Source organism: Macrobrachium rosenbergii, chromosome 13 (genome assembly GCF_040412425.1).
Source record: "Macrobrachium rosenbergii isolate ZJJX-2024 chromosome 13, ASM4041242v1, whole genome shotgun sequence".
NCBI classification, from domain to species: domain Eukaryota; kingdom Metazoa; phylum Arthropoda; class Malacostraca; order Decapoda; family Palaemonidae; genus Macrobrachium; species Macrobrachium rosenbergii.
In genome coordinates, this window is record NC_089753.1 from 53,836,747 (window position 1) to 53,862,609 (window position 25,863).

The following is a 25,863-nucleotide window of genomic DNA, read 5'->3' on the forward strand; positions in this document are numbered from 1 at the left end:
GCGCCTCTGTAACATCAAAACACTCGACATCGCTCCCAATCTACCCGAACTCAACCAGTGCAAGTATTCGGACGAGGGGCAGGCAAGAGAACATTATAAGTGCATCATCCCAACCAAGATATTTCCATTGATCAGATAAGATCCTTTTCCACATGATCAACCAATGGGATGGGCGCTCTAAGCGCCCGTCCTCTCCTAACACTGTCTGGACCGGGCCACCTTCCTCCATTAATGGTTTGCTCCGGGAGTTAAAAGCCAAAATGCGCTGCCAAACAAATTCGTGCCGCGGCCTCCGGGCGTAAGCGCTCTTCTTCCTCTTTATCTCCCCCCGACGGAGTAGGACGCCGGGGATCTTTTAAACTCCGCTGGGCCAGGCTGTTGGGGGTGCCTTCCAACGGGGAGCTTTTAGACCCTGATTGTCAAAGGAGAAAAGCTTGCTTGGCAGCACGAGGAAATGGGTTTGCAGCGACAGGACCTTTCTCCATTCAACGACGTCTTAATGGCCGCCCCAGCTATATTCAATTGACGCTCGACTCCATCCATGCCTCGCGTTTTATGGCATTTCGGTGTTGTTCAAGAGGAAGCGGGGAAGGGGGAGGGGTGGGGGGACGCCAGACGGAAGGGGATCTCGAATCCCCAGATCACAGGGATCCTCCTCCTACTAAGGGAATCCACCACCCTTTACCCTGATGGCTCCTCCCATCTCTTGATGCCCTCTCCCGGCACCAACATATACCCCCGCCTGGGATGAAGGTGGCGCTATTTGCCAGTTTGTGTTGAAATCTTCAGAAGAGGAACTGAGTCCTCTCTCCGAATAAGAATGCAGATGCTCTTTTTATAGTGGAAGAAAAGCCCGTCTCGAGTTTTACATAATGGCAATACAGTATTAGCTTTGGGAGTTTATGAATACAAGCACGGAATACTTTTTTACTGTAAAGAATTTTAATAATAAGAATGAATAGGTCACGGAATATATCTTTATGATTTCAACATCATCTTTCAATTACACTGACAGTAAGGCATGAATATTCTATTCGAATTGAAGCAAAATAAAGAGAGGGATATTTTCATTTTCAATATATCAATATAAGTTCTCCTCACATTCGAACTGAGTTGAAGTATGAGAACGAAAAGACAGGATTCTAATGCGTAACAATTTAGACAAAAATATGAATAAAAAACGTTACTAACTGTGCAACTCATGGGAATTTAGCGTATTATTTTATTTGCTTCATGAATAGCATATCATTGAATCATTAATCGCAAATTATTAATAGATATTAATAAAACACGGTTGTGTCAGGTATTCTGAAACCTTTATACATCAGAGATCCACAATAAATGTACAAAACGGTAAGCAGACCAGAATACTGAAATCCTAATTTATGAGCATATAATGAGTGCTAATTCACTTTGAGGCTCCGCGTAATTATTTCTCATTTTTTTTCCTAGTCTGTCGAGACAGGAATATCAAGGCAGTTGTTATTGTTGGAATCATATTTATTTTTATTGAATTATACATATACATGTAATTCCTGTGAAAAAAAGCTGCTTTATCAGCCTATAGAGAAGCTTAATCGGCAACTCTTTGTTTTCCTTTAAAACACCTTTTGCCTCCTATGTTTCCCAAATATGAAGACCTTTCGTTTCAGTAGTCCTGCATAACCTCTTTGAAACGATAGAATGGTAAAAGAGGTGAAAACACCTTTTCTACTATTCTGTCCTTTCCCTTTCTCTGTGATGAACTAAACATCTTAAACCGGCCTCAGTCCATGAATTAACTTGTGTCTGCCTCTTATATTACCCCTTCTTATCTGATGCCACATCATGTCGCCCCGTAGCATTCAGCGTGCTTCATAGATAGTTCACATCAACCACTTCATTTCTTTTCTGGCAAATTTAACAAACACATTTCATTTCAGCGGTGATGTCATGGTTTACTAGCTTTGGTGATGACTTACTGGGTTTTTGTAATCATGATAATTGCCTTATGTCTTAGTCGTATATAAAAATAATCAGCTAATACTTATGAATGTATGCTATTGATGAATGAGGTGGTTGGATCCATATCACAGTTCAAGACTTAAGTGTATTTAACCTCAGTAATAAAAAGATCTTCGTGTGAAGTTCGCAATAGAAAATACGGGATTTATTAATTTCTTAAAGTGGAAAAGGGCAATTCTGCCGGTGGCACTCCTGTGCCGGAATTTTGTTCATAGTGATGATAACAGAAAATGTAGATGTCGGAATGTTATAATGATATAGCATCTGCTGCTCTTGATTCAGGCGACATCATTAATTCCTCGAGTATTGATAAGTTTATTGGCATTTCTTCTTGGTCAGCACCGTGAAAGCTAAAGCGCTATTTGTAGTGAAGAAACCATTGTAAACCTGTCACTCTTGGGATTTAGTGGATAGCAAAATCTACCATAAATTTAAGGGCAGTCAAAGACTGGTATGAAATCCATGTGGAAGCTGATAATGAAAGTGAACTTTTTGTTGTAGTTGATGATGTACCGGGAGAGGCAGTGTGAAATTATAAAACATAACCGTCACTCGTTACTCTCACGGTATGTTGTCGCCACAGCTCCGAAAGAGGAAGAGTGAAAGTCTCTGAATTGTATGGATATTTTCTAATAAAAAGTTGCTATCTGTAGTATACATGGAGAAAAAGTGTTGATAGGGTAAGAAATTGTGAAGCACAGTGGATAGGTGAAAGATTTTGCACACATGACAAATGGACTAAAGCCTTTTGAGGTGGGTTTGGTGGGAAAGACGAAGATATGTTGTCACTGTAAGACTTTAATATCCAGGGAGAGAGAGATTGTGTCAAAAATAGCAGGATGTGCGGCACGATGAGCCATAGGTACATGAAAAGGGCGATGTTTTGTACTGGAAGTTGGTGTTGAGTGATGAAATTTAAATTAATTTTATATTGACTTCCATTGTCATGAAGGGATCGGACGAGAATTATAGGTACACAAAAGCAACCGAGGGTGGTAAACTAGTTCCCAACAAACTGATTAATGTACAGTAGGCTTCATGACACATACGGCAACGCCACAGTGCAGCTGGTAATATTATTGTGCTTATTAAACCAGAAGCTGTTGACAGTGCTGCGTGTGAAACAAAGTAGTTGAACGTGTAAACACGTGACAAAAAGCACGTTTATCAAATGACCAAGTAATGTTACTTATGTAACAACACTTAGGAGCTGCAGGAGGTCCCCCATGCCGTGATGCGAACTATAATTCGTGCAGCCAATTGTTCATTATATGTTGCGTCTTATCCTCTCTGAAATGTATTCAACGTTCATATATATATTACGTGTTGTGTGAGTGTATGTGTGGCAGTGGGTACCAGCAGAAGTTTACGAGGCTAACTTTTTGGTACCACAATCAGAGAGGAAACAGTCATATTGAAAGATATATATATATATATATAATATATAATATATATATATATGTTATGTATGTTACACAAACACACACACACACACACACATATATATATATACAAATATACATATATATATGTATGTATATATATATATATATATATATATATATATATATATATATATATATATATATATATATATATGTGTGTATATATATATATATATATATATATATATATATAATATATATATATATTATATATATATATATATATATATATATATATATATATATATATATATATATATATATATATATATATATATATATATATATTGTTATGTGGGTGTCTTGGCTGATCAGTTATTGTTAATTTACGTAAAGTTTCACGGCCCTGCATGCCAAGAATACATGTAACCTGTCATTTGAAGCCACGAATTAACCTCAAGGACAGACGTTAATTAATCAAAGGTCGCCAGTTAAGGGTAATTAACCTTAACAAAGAATATTCAAGGAATAAAGACTTTATGATAAACGTCACCAACTGCGGACGCAGAAAAAATCACTACTTGTTAAGATGGTATTAAATACAAACAATGAGCGCTAGGCATAACGAATACCAGAGTATTAAAAGTGACTTGCTTGCCTAAATCCCCAAGACTTACTGGGATAATTCGGCTAACACTAACAATATAATAATTTGGCTTAATCTAGACTTCATACCAGCGATTACCCTAAATGGTGGCTGGAGAATGAAACAAAGAAAGATTGGGAAATACAGAAAAGAGGATAAAAGAATGGATGAAGTTTTGAACAAAACACAGACTTTACCTTAGGACGAAGTGTTGTTGCGCATACAACGGACGATCGGAAGTTCCGGGTAGTATTTCGTACTTCACCATTCACTAATAAAATAATAGACAAAGGCGGTAACAGAGCCACTTCCCAGACGTCTGCTGGATTCGGCGGCTGGTTTCTCTCTCCCGTTCGCTGACCAGCCTAGGTCAAACAGGCCTACAGTCATGCCTTAGGCTTCTACGCTCTGTTAAAAACATTCGCCAAGAGAGACAGGTAGAAAGGAAAAAAGGACTTTAGGACCACCTATTCTTAAGGCTGCATATGGAGATTTTCCTATAGGGTGAAATGCCTAAATGCTACCTATTCCTTCCTACACGCGAACGTTACAATTTAAACTTGCCTACGTGATTTGGCCGCTACAACGGACGTTGGTTCATCTGATAGAACTACAAAGAAATACATTGAGGGCGAACAGCAGTAATATTTATAAATAAATATATATATATATATATATATATATATATATATATATATATATATATATATATATATATATATATATATATATATATATATATATATATATATATATATATATATATATATATATATATATATATATATATATATATATATATATATATATATATATATATATTTATATATATTAGATGTAGTGTGCTTGTATGTATGTATTAATATTACTGAACGTGGGTGCCAGATATACATTATGATTAAAGAACATTCTCCCTGGATCTCAACCTTACATCCTCGAAACTTGAATTCCAAAATTCTACAGATCCTTGAAATATTTTATTTCGGACTATGTATCTATATACCTGTAGAGGTCTGATAACACTGCTATAGTGACGCTGTATAGCGATTTGCTGTTCGGTGAAATGAGGTTCTTGTGTTTTGTAGCTTCTTGCCGTTTAAGCCAGTTGTTTCAAGTGACAAGCGGCTAGCAATTTCACTTTAGAATTCTACATTACAGGTCAATTGCCTGTCACCAACCTATTAGAAGAGTGATCGATTAGTGGGATATAATATTTTATTATCAAAAGTGGAGTATGCACTTCTCACATTTAATTGCAAAAGGTTACCATTGTTTTTAATACTGACTTGAAAAAGCAAAACATTAAGTTAAACATAAAGAATTAATAGAATGCCAATCGACAATTTTTAATCTAAATACTAAAAAGATTTTTATCATTAAATTACGACCATATTTCCAATATTAGGCAGAAGGGACCATATCGCATTTATACAACACTGTTCACAATTCTAAACTCTTTCGATTACGAGGCACATTTTCATAAGAGATGAAATAAACATATCTTCTTCTTCTTCGTTTTAACGTGCTTTTTTTCCTATTTTTCATATGGGGTAAGCACGATACCTTCTTTTGAAGGGCTTTGATTTGGCGTTGGGGTAGGCCGTAGCCTCGATCGGCTGCCCTGCCTGACATCGCTTAGACCCCGGTAGCACATGTGTATATGTATCGTGCCAAATTCCCAGCTCCCTTTCTCCCAGCAGCGAGGAGGCGTGAGTGGTTAGGCCTACAGTTCGAGACGTGTGAGGCGTCTGTTATGTTTTTAGAAGATGTTGGAGTGGCTTTGTTTGTGTGTGGATTTGTCTGTACACCCATTTGCTTTCAGCAGACCTATCCGTTGATTACATACATAATCCCAGGGTGTCTACGTGGATAGCAAAGTGTCCGCCCCTCTGACCGGCCGGCTGCGGATTTGAACCCGCCACATAGACTTCTTATGAAGTCCGAGTCTGCTGCTCTACCGACCGAGCCATCGAGGCCCCATGAAATAAACATATCTCATGAAATGATCTCATGAAATGACAGTGATAGAGTGCTGTTTACTTTCCGACAGATGACTTCGAGTTTCCATATATCGTACACAGTGTTATTTTAGAAAAAAAAAAAAAAAAAGAGCGAAATCTTTTACACAGCTCCAATGGCAAAGTCTCTAGCTCAGATAAAGTACTTGAAACAGTTTACATTATTATAAAAAAAACTATAAGCAATACATCCCTTAAACAGTTAATCATTACTCCAAATTATTCACCGGAAAGTTGAGGTGCCAGGGACGCCACGAAGACAATAGGCTTCATTCAGCATGACATCACACTCGAAATAGTCAGCCAGGGTTGTTATCCGCAATTGTTCTAAGAAACTAAGGCTCTCTAATCTAGAATGCCTTGCCCGACCCCACTCCCGAGATGTTGACCCGTTTTTATTTTGTAGTAAATAGTAATAATGTAGGCACTGCTGGCCGTGCAGGAGGTGCTCTCTCTCTCTCTCTCTCTCTCTCTTATATATATATATATATATATATATATATATATATATATATATATATATATATATATAATATGTCTGTTGTCTGTTGTCCTTTTATAAAGAAAAGAGGTTGATGGTCCTCAAACCCAACATACAATGTTTTCTATTTTTTTTTTTAAATTAAAGGGTTTGAGGTGTAAACCTATACAAAAAGTTGAGCTATTTAGTTTTATTTATGAGCTTCAGAAATGTTCGTCGACAATAAAGGCCATGCCATCAGCTCTAACGATTAACTCCTCAGTTTTGTCAAAACAAATATGTGCCCGGTAGAGCGTTCACGCAAGAAAGTATAATAGTAAATCGATTCTACCTCGTCTACAACAAGCCCTTCTCACTTCCAATCAGACCCTTTTTTCCCCTTCCTTGTTTTCCAGACCTGTGCACCAGCTCTGGAAATTTCCAGTTCAGCTGTTAATAGCTCGATACAGCCCACTTAAGTTAACGTCTCCTCTCCCAGCGCGTTCCCTTAACTGCCCATTCCCAGTTCCATCTAAAGTGAAGTAATATTAAAGAACGCACAACACTTGGCTTGTTGCATTGTCGGACGCTGCACCAATTAGCAAATGACTTTTCCTGACGAGTGAAAACAAAGAAAAGGCTTCGACGCGCATTCACCCGGATCTGGAAGGGCCACCAACCCATCCAAGATAGAGAACTGTGGGGGAGAGACGACGATCATTCTTCATCTCGTCGTCTTTATCATCGTCGTCATTATAATTTTTCTAATTGAAAATGTTTCAGATGGCACACAAGACATTCTTCGTGCTATTAGCATTTTTTCTTGATGCACGATTTTAGTTTTCTGTAAAAGAAAACTATTGCGCCGTCTTTGTCTGTCCGTCCGCACTTTATTCTGCCCACCCTCAGGTCTTAAAAACTCCTGAGGCTAGAGGGCTGCAAACTGGCATGTTGATCATCCACCCTTCAGTCATCAAACACACCAAGTTGCAGCCCTCTAGCCTTAGTAGTTTTTTTTTTAATTTAAGGTTCAAGTTAGCCATAATAGTGCATCTGGCAACGATATAGGATATGCCACCACCGGGCCGAGGTTAAAGTTTCATGGGCCGCGGCTCATACAGCATTATACCGAGACCACCGAAAGATGGATCTATATTCGATGGCCTTGATTATACGCTGTAGCGGCTGTACAGAAAACTCGATTTCGCCGAAGTTTCTTCGGCGCACTTTTTACTTTTTTTATTTTATTTTGCTGAGCTACCTTGTAGTCTTTCACTGCTCTTTGCTACTTTGTCAGGGACTTTATTCTTTATGCTCAGCGGTTGACATTAATGATTTCCTGTTTTTCAGTCGCAGTCTCCTTGCCAGAAAAGTTGTAGTGCTACTTATATATATGTGCATTCAGACGTCAAGTCATTCCTACTGCGATTAATGTGAATATCGTAACAGCATTTGCGTTGCGATTGGGGATGATTTTATTTCGAAATTATTTGTGTGAGCTTTGCTGATTGCCATGATTTTACGTAGAGGTTACTTTTCATTACATTTATTAAAATGTCGGCAACAAATAAACATAGCAGAGTTGCAGGTACCACTGAAGTATGTAGCGATAAGTCTGGTTCTTTAAATTTCATTCTCGGATTGATTTATTTTTGGATTTTGATGGCACATACAACAGAGGGGAATGAATCAACGCGTCAGAAGATCATACGCTTTTGCCTGAATACTTTAAAAAGTAATGTTAACAAGTTTATATGTCTATTACAGTTTTTTTTGTGTGTGTGCACATTTGAAACTAAGACATTTAAAGCATAATAATAGAGTGGTTTCACCCAGGAAAGAAGTTAATGAGCTAAAACTGTTTTATCCGGGCACTTACTTCGGGGAAAGAAATGCCTCATAGGGAATTTGTAATTGGTAGATAGTTGAAAACAAGCCGGCGTTATGCTAACAGGGACGTCTGCCCAAAAACGGCTCGGTGAGGATGAACCAGCCTAGACGTAGGAATGTGAGAGTCCTGTTCTCAGGGGAGGAAACTAATCTAAGGCGGAAAGTAAGGGTTATGGTTTACATGAATGAAATAGATCTGTTCGATATTTTGTTAATCTGACGCACAAAGATATGCATGATGGGTTATATTTGTTGGTTCTCTCTCACGTTTATAAACATGTGACATGTATTCCATTGTTTTCAAGCCAAGATTATTCCTGTTGTCCGTTGAAGGCTCTTGTCTTCCTAAATTAGAAGAATAAATTTTGTTTCTTTTCTTATGCCGTGAGCGAGTTTGCAGTGATGAAAGTGATCCAGTTATCGTCCGCGGAAATTGTATTTTACTTTTTAATTTACACTGTTATACAAATCCTAAATAAGGGGATGCGTTACTTAAAGTGCTACCATTTTAGAGTTTCGTAATAATTTTTTTAAGTTGATCAGGAAACAGATATAGCCTAGTGTGGAAAATGTGGTTAAAATGTCTGTTATTTTGATGTAAAAGCATTTGCTCCAAATCTTAGCCAGGCTCATTCTTATTGTAGTTCTTTAAAACCTGGAAACAATTTGATGTAATTAACATACAGTTGTTGTTTTCGGGATTAAGAAAAAATATATTGTCTATTAACATTATGGGTGTCTTGTTGTACACGTGTCAGCAGAAAGTTTGTAGCCGCTGATGTTCAATATCACCTCGGAACATATTTTGAAGGCTTGAACTGTGGAAAGAGTGAAATATGATTACATTTTATGACTGGATAGGTCTGATATTAAAGCCCTCCAGATCATGGTACAAGAATCAGCCTGAGGATTTTCAAACTTTAAAAAATTTCCATTGATGCGAATTACATACAGTTTTCATACTGTTATCCAAGCCCCCAAACTTCCGATTTCCAAACGTTCACATTGTATTATTGTAAGCAGTCCTTATGTAAAATGCACGCATGATTAGTTACCACTCACACGGGTTAGGATCCGAAACCTCATCACTTTCACTCATTCGTTCCAGTAGTTTCCGTTTTCTGTTATTAAGGTAATATTAAAGGAAAATAAAAAGGCCTTATTGCTGTTTAATGCTCCGGGAGGTGAAATAATTGACAGGTTATTCTGTGGAATTAATTTTCATTGTTCTTTTATGATAGCTTTACGGGACTGAATTCTAACACACAAACATTAAACGTCATTGTTTCGGATCACCGTAATTTCGACTATTTGAGGATCATGATTGTGCTTCAGGCTGACAGTATCATTGTATCATCGCTGGCCATTATGATTGTCGTTGTTGTGTCTACACTGATTGTTGTCATCTCCTCTGTATGTAACCAGCCTTCTTCCCACCCTTTCCTTCCCACCCCCCATCCCTCGTGCTCCACGCCGCCTTTCCTATCTTTCCTTTCTCTGGATCCATTCGGTCGGATGATTCCAAATACACATGGAGCATTTCTCAAGAGTGGCTGATTGTTGGCGTAAAGTTGGTGCGTTTTAGAAATGGTTGCTCCCTAGTACACACTTCGGCAACTCTCCGTCACGGCAAACAATGCGCGTCCTTTGTTACACATGGAAGAAAAGAACGGCTGGAAACGCATCTTTTCTCTCTCTGCCTCGATGGATTGATGCTTGGAGGCTATACCTCGTTCTCTCTCTCTCCCTCTCTCTCTCCCTCCTTCTCCTCCTCTTCCTCTCTTTCTTTCTTACGCCTTGTTGCTTGTTTATATTTTCTTTCACCTGCAAGGCAGCGAAGCTACTGTATGTTTTACTAGGGATAGGAACTCCAAATTCTCACCTAATTCACGATTATCTGTTTATGTTAGTTTGATTCTCTCAGTTCAGCAAAAATGTACTCAACAGAACGGTAATTTATGCAGTTGTTGTTTGGTTACAGTGACAATATTTTCAATGGCTCGAGAACAGGGGCACTAGGGGGATTTTAACACAGTAGAAGGCTTATCTTTATTAAAGTCAAGAATAAACACTAAGTTCCAAAAACGTTACACTTCATTTATACTCATACAAAATACTACGACAGAGGGGGCGAGAGAGGGAGAGGGAAGGCGGCTGGGGGAAGACGAGAAAAAGCCAGTTTAGATTTCAACCAGGAATCATGATGAAGTAAATGAATGTTGCAGTGAAGGTGATTAATAACTCAAATCGAGGATACGTTAACGTATTTATTACATTGGGTCACCATGGGATCGAATTGGGAAGCTGCTGATAAACAGCTGACAGATTTTAGAAAAATGGAACTAAATAAATTTCAACATGAATGTGTGATCGAAGTAATAATGTAAACATTTTGAAACAAGTGATAGTTGTTAACACTGGACTATGCATTCTACTGCATCAAGTACGTTGTACATTTCCTGAAAGACGGCTTTGAAGAGCAGCAAATGTTTCTGAATTTATAGATATATCTTTTTCAGAGCATTGTGGGAAAATTGTATATTGCTTTGTAGAAATATACCCAATTCCAACTCGACAGGAAGAAGAATATTATTGAGAGCATTATATGCCTTCTCTACCGAATTGAAATGTCACATTGACAATCTCAGTGAAAATATCCAGGGAAAATTCTCGAAGAATTTAACGAGAGATGAGTTTCAAAAGAACTTAGCAAAATGCATCATGAAAAACAGTTTTATTTACCAACGACAAAGAAATTATATCAAGTGCCCAAACATGTTTTCATTCTAAAGTAGAAAAATCTGTTATAATATTCTATTGAAACTGATTTTATCGAAAACTACTACTTATCCCACCTTGATAGGAAAAGGAAACCACAACTTTTCGTATAAACCAGTAAGAAGCTAGTAATTAATTAATTAATTAAGTAATGGGGCGTTGGGCATTAGCAAACACAAAGTTAAACAGATATGCAGCACACTGTGAATTTAATTAGTTTCTTTTTTGACCACTATGTCGTTACAGATTAACAAGTAAGTCTAATCAAAGGCAGAGTTAGTCATAAAAACAAAGCTTCCAAACGCTCATCATTTCCTCTAGTCCTTATTCCTTCATGCGCTCTAACTATATATATATATATCAGAGTCCAGCAAGAGATACTAGATCTTCTTTATAATGTGAATCTAAATTACCACAAACCACGAAATCCATATCGTTTTATCGATGGATTTTGTGTGGTCCTTTAGTAAAGGCTATTTGTTTTTGCATGTTCACTGGAAATACCCTTTAAATTTGTTAATTAGATTTTGTTTTACAAACACCTTTCTGCACACATGTTAATAACCAGTACATCAGCTCCCTCCGTTGTTTGAAAACCAGAAGACCAAATCTGGCGGAGCTTGAAACGACACGACAAAAATATTCCCTAACGGTTCCCCATGATAAGTGTGGGATGGACAAGTCTTGTCTTCGACGTTAGCCCAAATCGAGATTTACTGGGAATAGTGTTTCCTGTTCTGCCATCCACTCACTCACCTAGCTTGTCATTGCCCTTGATATCACTGAGACAATCGATAGTGTCTGGCATAAAGATTTATTAGTCAATCTTCTTGCTAATTAACAATTTTAAAGGGTGTTTCTAGTGAACATGCGTGCTTAAATAGATGGTATTGCGGATTTAACATACCAAGATGAAATCTGAATGGGGACCTAGTGTGAATAAAGTACTTGTTTAGTGATTTATAAAAATAAATGTGGAATGCCTGATTAGCAGATCCGGTTTGTCCCTGGACACTGGCGCCATGAATCGTTAGGTTAACACACTGACTACAGCTAAGCTGTGGTAGCTTTGTCCGTCAAAAAATGCTGCATTTAATGAATTAGTTCATTGTTCCTTGACAAAAAGAGCCTTTGGTATTCATTTTCGTTTTGGGGTACATGGTTGTAGAAATCTCGTGATAAGTCTGAAAGACTCCGTGTTTCAAAAGAATGAAGAGCAAATCCCCTTGTTAAGAACAAGACAAAAAATAAATAAATAAGACTTCCTATCTAAGGTGTAGCCTAGGGGAAAAATGCCTTCATGCACCTATCCTAGTTACCAAGGATTTTGTGTTGCGATGATTAATTTTTCAGATATAGAATTTGTAATCTGGTTGTGTGCCAAGAAAGCTATATCGATACTGTTTCTAGGAACTTACTTTCTGAAGAGGGACTGTGCCATAGCTTTATAGGGAGAAATTACAAGAAAGTTGTCTAAAATGATTCAATTTTGGTCTTAAAACTGTAGGTTTATAATTTAGTCTCCTGCATCTCTGGAGGTATCATCCTTAGAAGCGAAAGGTGATCCCAGCAGAGGTTTGGTTGGAGAAAAATGTTTCGTAAAGAGAAAAAAAGCAAACCGATTTCCCTAAATCCGTGTTATCGTGATCTAAACACTTAAAAATAATCCTTTATGGTGGAAACTTTATGTTCACCATGCTCGCTGACATGCTTGTAATGATGGGAGTCTTAGATTTTGTCTTTAGCTTAGGTCATTATCTCACTCCAACGTACTTTGTAATTTGTTTAGAAAAAAAGGGACCCCTGAATAAGAAAACCAGAAGAGAGGGGAAAGAAAGCAATATCTTTTTTGAAAAAGAGATATAGGCCCCTAAGTAAGAAGATTGACTGATAAATCTTTATGCCAGACACTATCGATTGTCTCAGTGATATCAAGGGCAATGTCAAGCTAGGTAAGTGAGAGGATGGCGGAATAGGAAGCACTATTGCCAGTAAATCTCGATTTGGGCTAACGTTGAAGACAAGACTTGTCCATCCCACACTTATCATGGGAGAGCCGTTAGGGAATATTTTTGTCGTGTCGTTTCAAGCTCCGCCATATTTGGTCTTCTGGTTTTCAAACAACGGAGGGAGCTGATGTGCTGGGTTCTTGACTGGATAATAATGATGGCCGGTGTTGTAGTGTGATCACAATGATATTTCATTTTTATTGACAAATTTAAAGGAAACAGTTTTGAATTTCAGACACGAGAAAGTTACCTTGAATTTCCGACAAGAGACTTGCAGCGTTTCCTTAACTATAGGGAATAATAATTAAAGTTTTCTTTTCAACAAAAGCTCCTAAAGTAACTAGTTCTGAGTGTTAATCTATGACAAAGAATGACTATTCTTTTCTGAACACTGAAAAAAACTACCTTTCATATATCATCGTTTCAAAAAGGTGAAGGCTTATCGGCCACAACTGATAATGATAATGCTATGCTAAATTCGAAGTAACCTATATTGTCAAAAAGAACTATCACTGGATCTAGGGACAGGATAGAAATGAAGGTGCTGTTTGATTGTGAGAAAGGAAATGTTCTAATGAAAGGATTAATTAAAGTTTTTATTATTTTGTTTAGGCCATACTTAGTAAATTTATTAATTTGCAGCAATTAAATCTCCGGTTTAAATTCTCCTCGTTGTAAGTGTAGAAAAAGTAACTTGTCTGAATTTATATGTAATTTTATCTTTAAATCAATCAGAAATCTGCTCAGTTCATTGCCAAAGATGTAGCGATGTAAAAAAAGAAACCATGCAATAGAAAGAAATAAAGAAAACGCTCCAGAAAGCAAAGACAAAATATTAAAGGAGAAATGTTTCACTCTTGAGGAAGGGAGGTTTTTTCCGACGCGTAAGCTATCCATTTAAATGTATAATTAACTGAATAAATGAAAGATCTGCTAAAGAAAAGGGAGCGACTGCCCATTGAGAATTCAAGCCTTCCAAGTTGAATGAATAAGGCCAATTGACACCCTTTGAGTGGTATTAGAGCCTCAATAAGAGGGAGATAAGAGACGTTTTTCTGGACTAATTCACTTCTCTATAGATCCCCTCCGAGTTCAGTTGCCAGATTAGCAACATTATCTGCGGACCGAAGGAAAATGAGTAATATCTGTTTACATTAAATTGTTAAGTTATTGATGGAATGGTTTTTTTCTCTGCGGTTTTACTTCTCTTTAAAAAGTTTTTTCTTCTGTGAATGGGTTCAGGTCTTTCATTTTAATAAAAATATAAATTGACAGTGCGGGAAAAGAGAGCATCCTCTTTTGTAAGTCTCTATACATGCATACAAGAAAACACAGGTGCTAGAAAATACAGAACTATTTAGGTTTAGTAAAAAGTAAAAAAGACATTCTAACTCATTTCAGGGTATTATTATTATTATTATTATTATTATTATTATTATTATTATTATTATTATTATTATTATTATTATTGTTGTTGTTGTATAACCTAACTTTGTCATTCCGCCTGTTTTCGCCCATTAGTCTTTCGTATTTTTTTAAATACCAATGTTTCATCTACAAATGTGCCATATTCTATAGAAGTGCAAGGTGGCGGATAGCATTTACAATGACGTCAAAGAGAATTTAGAGATACGACAAGTAAAAAAAGTCACTGTAAAAATTTTAATCGTCATAATGGCAATTTTTGTTTGTTCGGAATGAAATGAATTCATGGTTTAGTCACAAAACCAGAAAGGAAAAAGAGTAATGGTACATCGTTACGAAATATTAAACCAAATCAGGTAGTAGTATGTGACGGAAAAATCACACCAGTTGTCAAATGAGTGTTTGGAAGATACTGCATGGAGGTTCACGTCTTTTCTTTTAAATCTTATCACGAACCAGTTTAGTTAAAATAAACCAGGCCCTAAACAAACCGTCCAAGAAATAAATGCAAAATACACAAGTACACTACTGTAATCATGTTGTGATTACATGCTTGTAACTGCTGTAACAGAAACGTTATATCATATGACATGAGAACTCAGCATTTAATATCACAATTCCTTATCATGACCGTTTTAATGTAGGCTCTGGACTAAGTTACAAATGACTGGAAGCACAACAACAACCTCGTTATCAGAGTGATTTAAACGCTGATAGACGCGTCCCCTAATTACCCACAACTAAATAAGCATCTGATCTGGCTTCTAATTACCATCTGAATAGGAATCAGAAATGCAAGCCGAGGCCCCAATGATTCCTGAGATATCGCATATGATGTGTGACTCGCCGGAGAAATATCTCCAGCCAAAGACTGAACGTCGAACGTACAAGAAATTACCATCACTATAGTACTATATGTGTACATGCAGTGTAAATCAAGAGAAACAAAAAGAAGCCCAATGAAAACTTTATTTTAAAAAAGTTGTTAAAATTCTTCTATTATGTGAAAATTCGTATAGATATTCCCTTTGGCCATGGAATAAACATGAAGCTTATTTTTCATTGTTAATAATAAATCAATACCATTTTTCTCATTTGTTCTACATTAGAACCATTTTTTACATATAGCAGTATTTAAGACTTTGTTACCGATGATTGACATCAGAATCGGAAGATGTTCAGCTCAGTTTAGGAGACCTGCCACTCGAAGAAACTGCTGTTATGGAATGCCGTGGCTTGTACCTCACTTAGTTTTCTGTTGGCTTCCCTATTCATCTGCTTGTATACCAATGAATGGTCAGATCTTGTCCTACAACTGCACTCGAAGTGTTTATTTTCGTTTCACTGATCATCTGATGTCATCTCACCACTTACTGGTTTTGGCTCCTTCTTCCTACTTTTATATGCCCACAAATACTTCCTGCTAGGTCAGTGACGTCATTCTTGAAATTTTGCCATACTTCAAGAACAAGGAGAAGATAGAGATATTAATTATTGTTTCCTATGAATGTCGAAAACAAAGCACTCTTGGGAAAATTTAATTGCAAGAGGTTTTTAACCAATATTCACTGAGAACAACATCGATTCAGAAATTATTATAAAACAGTTTTGGTACGAAAAGTTAATTTTGAAGTAATTTTGCGCTAGATGTAACTCATAACTTTACATATTACCTCAAGAAAGTCAGGGAATGATAATGTCTAATTAAATAATTTCCTTTCGATGCGGATTCTAGAGAGAGATAGAGAGTTTACAAATTACCAGTTTATTTTTATAACTTTATGTCAGCCCTGTTTTTATCAGCCTTTTTTAATCTTTTGTGACTCATGTCTTGTGCAATGGTTATGATAAGTACAATGATTGCAATAATAGTAAAGTTAATGATGATAATTATAACTCATAGCCGTATACAGATCAAGAATGTGAATACAAAGGAGATGGAGATAATACAAAATGCATCAGGGAGATAGTAACATATTTTCTGTTTTGTTGAAACGCCCATCGAAAAAGAGAAGATGGCTGATGAATGAATAAAGAAGATATTTGCGGGAAACAAGAGAGCGATTAAAATGTAAACAAACAAGACCAATTTCACCTGGAAAACTCTTTGTTTAATTGAAAATGTTGGTGGTCTAATTTGCGGTCTAAACTTCTTCAGGAGGATCTTCCTCAAATGTCAATCTTGAAATATATGTTTGATATTTCAAAGATTTTATTCTTGAGGCAGGAGGAATATCAACAGTGAGTAATCGGGTATCTTCAGTAGGGAAGAGGTAGAGATGGCATACTTTCATTCGCTGGCTTTTTAAGACTGGTTTTCGCTTTCTGAAAGTTTGTCGATAGTAATTTGCTCTTGTTGCTCTCTCTTCTAGTTCTTGGTGCAGTGGAGATAAGCGTAATTAGAGAGAGAGAGAGAGAGAGAGAGAGAGAGAGAGAGAGAGAGAGAGAGAGAGAGAGAGAGAGAGAGAGAGATTCCCCACCCCCTTCCCTTTTCATCATTGCCACCTGTGCCGTTGCCACAAGGGAGCCCAAGGTGGTCTCAAGCGACAAATTGTGGTTTGCTTTCCGGCAACTTGGAAGATCAGATTCGCTGTCCCAGTTAACGAGCAGAGACTATCCCGTGGATACGCGAACACATTTCACAATTCTTGGATCTGTTCGTCCCTTAACCGTGACGAAATGTGGACAAACGTCCTTCAGTATGCTGTGTTTATGACTCACGTCACGTTTTGTTCATGTATATATGATGCAGAAACCACAAATCCAAAGTCAGTGACGTTAGATGAATGCGAACATTAAAGGAACCTGAGCGAATCATTACGAGACAATGTTGTCGGTGAACGAATCGAAGTGGTGCAGCGTTGAGGAGGTAAGTTTCAGAGTGGCTGCGAACGCCCTTTGAGATCCGATTCAAGACATGTTAAGCGGGCCCTTCAGCGTGATTAAGGCTCACATTCTCAGAGGGTGATCTGAGACCTTAAATTAGGACTTGAGCCTGTCTTTGATCTCCTCATTTAAGTTCGTCTCTCCTCCATCAGCCTCCGTCTGATTAAGTTGTTTTCGCGAGCTGTAGACCAAATCGTCACTCTCTATATTTTTACATATAGGCTTTCCCAGTACTCTGTAACATTGTCAGATATGCAGTGCAACGGCTGATATGACATGTTTCTTTAGTGTCAAAGCTGATTTCTGTTTCAGCTTTTGTGCCCCAGAGACCATTCACAGTAATATAAAAGATATAACACATGATAAAGAAAGGTCTTATTCTAATGCATTCTAAAGAAGAAGTGTGCTCTCTGTCTTTTAAGAAAAATAAGCCCGAGATTGATATCAGTTTCTTTTATGTTACCGTTCTAGAAAAGGGGATAGTACCTTCAACCTCTGCAACTAACGCATGGGGGTTAAGATCATTGCCTTGGCTTCCCCCCCCCCACCTCCCTTTTCAGTTTTCTGTAAAAGAAAACTATTGAGATGGCTATTTGTCTGTCCGTCCGCACTTTTTTCTCTCCGCCCTCAGATCTTATAAACTACCGAGGCTAGAGGGCTGCAAATTGGTATGTTGATCATCCACCCTCCAATCATTAAAAATACCGAATTGCAGCCCTCTAGCCAAAATAGTTTTTATTTTATCTAAGGCTAAAGTTAACCATGATCGTGCGTCTGGCAACGATATAGGACAGGCCACCACTTGGCCGTGGCTGAAAGTTTCATGGGCCGCGGCTCATACAGCATTATACACTGTACAGAAAACTCAATTGCGCCCATGAAACTTCGGCGCATTTTTACTTGTTTTAACTTGATTTTGGTGAGATACAGCATTCCGAAGGAAATTTTAGAAATTTCAGTTTATTTTATGTTATTGATTCTTTTGAATAACAAATTAGGCATGTTAAGAAAGTTCGGAAAGGTGAAAAAATAAAAAAAATTTACGTCCACGGATAAGATTGTTTTTGATTGCCTAAATTTTATCTTAACGAAAATACATGGCATATTTAATAAACGATTTTTCATGAAAATGTTAATTTTCATTGTGAATTTTATAATATTGTTTGCAACAGCAAATCGACTGACTTCTCTGAGTATATTTAAATCGACTGACAACTTGTAGCATATTTTTGGTTAAACATAGGCAGGTGTTCAAGGTTTTTGAAATGTTAGAAATAACACAGAATACTATCAAGGTAAATTAAGGGACACACACACACAGGTGAAAACTATTTCGGAAGTTCAATTTTTTTTTATTCTTAATAGATAATAGAATGACTTCACTGAATGTGTCAGTCACAGAATGAAACTTGCGAAGACCAATAGGAGAGGCACTTTCAGTTTAAAATGATTCGAATGCACCGGGGTGGTCTGAATAAAAAAAACTTAAACCTAAATTCAGTAGAGGATGACGTTACGTTAAGTCAAACGTGATGCCCTCAGTCAGTTTTGGAACGACGTGTATGTAAATCAACGTTGAGAAGCAATGAAAGGACTTGAGGGCTGCTTGCCTGTTGTTCCCCAATGGTCAGACTTACATATGGAATATAGTAGAACCCAGCTAGTAAAATAATGTCCGCTTCGTATGTCCTTCAAAGAATTTTATTCAGGTCACCAGTCGCCATCTAGAGTCATTTAAGCAATAGCTTGTCTTCTTTTGAAAAATTCCTACGTAAATGAAAAGTACTTGAGACAGCATGATGTGGAACATAGCTTTAACGCAACAGAGAGCATCATATAGTTGGTAAAGTCTTAAAAAAAAAAGTTTAAAGCTAAATCTGATACCAATTATCTTGGTATATTGGTGCCTTTCAACCTCTCCATTCATGATATAGTTTATCCTCTTGAACTTTGTTTCAAAGTTTTGTTTTCCATCCTTTTCACAATTGGTCGTGCAATAGTTCTGAAAAGGCCAAAGAAGTATAGCGCTATATATACTTTAAGGAGCCAGTAAGTTATATATAAGACAAACTGGCAGCACAATAGAAAAATAAATGCTTAACAGAAACAAAATGCAGCAAGAGATTAAAACTGACACTGTAAAATGAAATTTTCCAATTGCCTTGAAGAGAATAGGAAAAATAATTTTAATGAAAGGAATATAATAGAATCTGCTTTTATTTTCCAAACTCGGGTCATTAATTCAGACTCTAGCTCTTCATTATTACATTATGTATATACATAATATAATATAAATACATAATAATATACATACATGATATACATACACACATATATATGTATGTATATATATATTATAATTTGAGCGTTCGTTCTGATATAGCTGCTTGTACATAATATGGTTATGCAGTGTGAAGTTTTTGATATACCTGCTGCGTATGTATATGTATGCATGTATTATAAATGCATTTAAATATATATATATATATATATGTATATATATGCATATATTATATGTTATGTATATAGGTATTTAATACATATATATACATATGCACATATGTATATAGGTGTTCTGATAAATTTGTAGTCGTTTTGTGTGGCTTCGTAGGTGTTTGCCAACTTTTGGCTGTATTTTACATTTATGTATTTTTATATGTGTACATAGTCTCATAGTTTTGTTTTATTTATGTTAGAATAATTTTTTTAAAGACGTTTGCTGTTGGTGAGAGTAAGCCCTTCCCTTTGAAATTTCTTAAGGGTGGACTACCTTTTATTGTGAACCTTTTACTATTAAATTGTCCTCCTTGGAGTCCGGTGGAGACGAAACAGTCCGGCCAGACTAAACTAAAGGTTTTTTTCTGTAGACCTACATTCATGTGACTGATTTTACTCAGTTCTCCCTCTACATGAAGATTATATTTTATAGTATGACAAAATACTTCATCTTCTCATTTTCATGATAGTTACTGATGTAAAAGGTTCTGTCAAACAAACGACTGAATTTTGACGCTTGCATGAGGTTTCTTTATATTTATGTCATTATTATTATTATTATTATTATTATTATCATTATTATTATTATTATTATTATTATTATTATTATTATTATTTGCACGAGCGAATGCGGTCACCTTCTGGAGAATTTGTTCATATATGAGAGTTAAAGTGAGAAAAGTTGGAAATCGAGTACAATAGATAAAAGGGAACGAACGATCAATACAAGGAAAAGAACAATACACTATGGCGTATAAGGCACAAATTAAGCAGCACACCATTGACAGTGGAGGCCGAATAGCGACGGTATTCAAAGGGCAGTTTTGTATTACGCATCTGTACTTAAACGTTATACGCTATTTGTGACTCGAATGTAGAATATTAATGAATTTGCTATAAAATAAAAAAATACCACATTAAGATATCTCGACATAGTAAGATATATATATATATATATATATATATATATATATATATATATATATATATATATATATATATATATATATATATATATAAATTTCTGACTCACATCAGGATCGAACCCAGGCCTTTCATTTGAAAGGCATGGACGCTGCCCACTAGGCCACAAGTCATAAAAGAAGTTGGAACCTGAGGCAACTGCACCTAAGGAATTACCTGGGTTCGATCCTGATGTGAGTCAGAAATTTATTTCTGTTCCACACGTGATTGTGTGTTGATTATTTCCATCTTATTCACTGAGAAGGGATGATTCGAATGAAATGCTGTCAATTGGGTCATTGCTGAGTCAGGGAGTTGGGGAAAACATGCTGGTATGCAAGCAGTTAGCTTGCCCAGGTAATTCCTTGTGTGTAGTTGCCCTCTGGTTCCAACTTCTTTTATGACTTGTGTGGCCTAGTGGGCGACGCCCTTGCCTTTCAATTGAAAGACCTGGGTTCGATCCTGATGTGAGTCAGAAATTTATTTCTGTTCCACACACGATTGTGTTGATTATGCGCAATTCATCCTTATGGAGGAGAGAAGTGTGAAGAGAAACGATATAAAGTTTAGTTTAGCCCAGAGCCACCCAGTCGTCCTGGTTTAGCCCGACGGTTTCGTCCTCCATCGGACCTTGACGAGGTCAATTAATTAGTAAGAGGTTTCCAAGTACAAGAGGAAACTGTGATTTTTAAAAGAATTCAACAAATGGTAATGGAAATTCATGAAAATTAGTTAAAAGATGGCTCAAATGTAAGAAATGACAAAGTACTTACCATCAAACAAAAGTCAACGTCTTTAAAAGTTAGTTATATATATAACTAATAACTAATGAATTGCCCTCGTCAAGGTCCGGTGAAGGACGAAACCGTTGGGCTAAACTATATTTATCGTTTCTTTTCACACTGCCTTCATGTGGATTATTTGCACATAATTATTTCTTCGTGTTTATGAAATATATATATATATATAATATATATATATATATATATATATATATATATATATATATATATATATATATATATATATATATAATATATATATATATATATATATATATATATATATATATACAGTATATATATATATAATATATATACATACACACGGGCTTGATAGCGCGCGCTACATTGCGCTGGAACCAGGCGCTGTCCGTCATGTCTCCCCTACCCTCCCGATCCCCTATGTACCCCACTCCCGGGGTGGACAAACAAGAAAGAATATAAATGTATATATATATATATATATATATATATATATATATATATATATATATATATATATATATATGTATATATATATATATATATATATATATATATATATATATATATATATATATATATATATAAAATTATGGTAGTATGTGAAAGTGCCTTCACAGGTTATGTAAACTGAAATTGAAATGCATCTGCAAGTAATGGTCGAACATAATGTTAAAAACAATACTACACCAATAACTGAAATACTCTACACTATTTGGTTAAAGTAATAGGATTCAGTTGTAGGCGAACTTTATGTAGAACGCAGGGGATCACCATGTTTTTGTTGCCAAGTCCCTTGAAAACACAAGGAGACTTGCAGGCGGCTGAAGGGTACCTTAGCGGCTTTTACGTACAATGCTTAACCAGTAAAGCGACTTATTTATCGAGGTTATAGGAAAGAAGAGAGAGAGAGAATTATGCATGGTTTTGACGGGGCTCGTGGTAACCTCACGTGTCTTTCATTTTCACTTTGTCTTCACCATTTTTTTTATCGGCATTTGTCATTATTTTTATTACTATTATCATCTTTTTTACTAGTGTCTGCCTATCATTATCTAAATTGAGGGTCGACGGCCGTTTTCCTATTTTGTGTTTTCATTACTGTTTTATATTGTCTTATTGATATCGATGCATCATTGTGTGCTGTCATTCTCTCTTTAGTTGCCTATTATCAGGAATATAATTATTATTGATTACTTTTATCATCCATAGCATTTTTAAATTATCTTGCTCTTGTTGTTATCATTGGTGCTATAAGTTCTTTGGTATTTGACTCGCATTAAATACTGGTCAATAACGTCAGCTTGTGAAAGCCCGACGCTGTCTCTTCCAAACACGTGTGTGTTCGTGTGTTCGTCAATCGTCATCATCGGAGTGGACAGGACAAAACAGGAGCATCTTGTTTTCTTTCTCTACAGGAACGCGATTTCAACCATACAATATTTCCGTCTGTTTCTCCCTAAACATTGTTGTCTTAATGTATGTACAATCACCACTACTTGCATTGCCATGCAAGCATTCTAATCATGTACTCATAATGTTTCAACGAATCTTTTATATCAAACTGTACGTGCGTTTCTGTTTGTGAAGACGCCAAATGTCTCTCCATTTCACATATATTATGCTACTGCATTGTATCCATTAATCTGTCTTGAATCTCAAGCAATTGGCCACATGTAGAATTTCCTGGCCTTTCCACTGATGTATGTTTCATCACTGTATGTTAATCATGTCTCTTGATATCGCCATCTGTTTGTCTGCCGACAAACACAGATGTCTGAACATTTTATCTCTGTTTTGCCTGTCTGTGTGTAGACGCTACGTTACCGCTCGCACGCGTCAATAACATCGAAGATTCTGTACATTTATCTCTTTACGGGCTGCTCTAGGAGCAAGAGCCCGCGCTGGCACAAGGCCAGCTAAATCTAAAACAACAACAACAACATTTATCTCAGTAAGGAACTACCAATAAACCAGTTAACACCCAGCCAGTATGTCACTTTCACTGGGTGGGTCGGCCGGGCCCTTCGGGTCACTCCGGGGTCACCAGTGTAAGGACTGGGGATTGAGCGACATACTGGCTGGGTGTTAACTGGTTTATTGGTAGTTCCTTACTGAGATAAATGTTGTTGTTGTGTTAGATTTAGCTGGCCTTGTGCCAGCACGGGCTCTTGCTCCTAGAGCAGCCCGTAAAGAGATAAATGTACAGAATCTTCGATGTTATTGACGCGTGCGAGCGGTAACGTAGCGTCTACACACAGACAGGTAAAACAGAGATAAAATGTTCAGACATCTGTGTTTGTCGGCAGACAAACAGATGGCGATATCAAGAGACATGATTAACATACAGTGATGGAACATACACCAGTGGAAAGGCCAGGAAATTCTACATTTGGCCAATTGCTTGAGATTCAAGACAGATTAATGGATACAATGCAGTAGCATAATATATGTGAAATGGAGAGACATTTGGCGTCTTCACAAACAGAAACGCACGTACAGTTTGATACAGAAGATTCGTTGGAACATTATGAGTACATGATTAGAATGCTTGCATGGCAATGCAAGTAGTGGTGATTGTACATACATTAAGACAACAATGCTTAGGGAGAAACAGACGGAAATATTGTATGGTTGAAATCGCGTTCCTGTAGAGAAAGAAAACGAGACGCTCCTGTTTTGTCCTGTCCATTCCGATGATGACGATTGACGAACACACGAACACACACGTGTTTGGAAGAGACAGCGTCGGGCTTTTACAAGCTAATCCCGTCATCAGTATTTAAAATGTTATAAGCATAATGTTATAAGTATTCGAAGTGCATGCACTGTCTGTATTTGCATTTGATGTTTGTATACGGCCATGAGCAGACACAAGCTATATTCTTGTTTTTATTATAGTATTTAGTGTTACAATTACAGCTGTATACATTTTCAGAAGGAAAATATGTAACTTCCCTACCTTTTTTGACAGACCTGAGCGGGAAGGGGCCAATGTGTTGGAAGATACCTCTTTTCCCGACTATAGACAAACTAATTATATATATGTATATATATATGTATGTGTATATATATATATTATATATAATGTATATATGTATATGTATATATATATATATATATATATATATAAATATATATATATATATATATATATATATATATATATATATATATATATATATATATATATATATAATAATGAATTTATATCTGTGTATGTATGTATGTATGTATGTATGTATAGGCCTTGCGATGTTATTGGCAGCATTTTTCTCGCAATTGAGAAACCCCTTATTCGAAGTCAGAGTGATGAAACATTCTGTTAAAATGCATTATGCCTCTGCAATTCATTAGGCACAAAGTAATTTAGTATATAAGTCAACTGATGCGGCCCATACGGTAAGCATTTTCATCCCGAGTATTAGCCGAAAATTTGGAGTGAAAGATACAGTATATATATGTGTGTGTGTGTTTGTGTATGCTTGCGTGTCTGGTAACACCAGGCAATAAAGCCTTAACCTAGTAGGTATCTAATTTAGATACTTTTTCACTGGAAACCTCCAAACTCGGATTTTGTTAATTTTATTCCAAATGTTTCTTTTCAAAAGTGAGGTACATATCCAAAAAAATTAAGGTGTCGAAAAGTTACGATTTCATTCCATGTGGTCTCCAGATTTGCATGGATATGTGAATGTGGACCGTAAATTTCAAAAGCACAGACTGGGCTCACATTTAATATTATTAGGGTTCGATCCTGGTTCAACCAGTCGATCCAACTGTGATTGGGTACCAGTAACAGCTTCTAAAAGGGAAAAAGGTCTGTATATATATATATATATATATATATATATATATATATATATTATATATATATATATATATATATATATATATATATATATATATATATATATATATATCATTCATGAAGCTACAAATGTCCTTAATATCGAAATCCACGCTACCTCAGTATATCTCCGTTGGAGAATTGTCGCCGAAGGAATTTATATAAGTGATAAATGGTGGAATCGTGGGGACATGAACCCGCGACAAGCCTATTCAGCGACTCCCAGTTGACGTAAACCATTGAGCCATCAAGAGAGGGTTTACGTCAGCTGGAGTCGCTGAATAGGCTT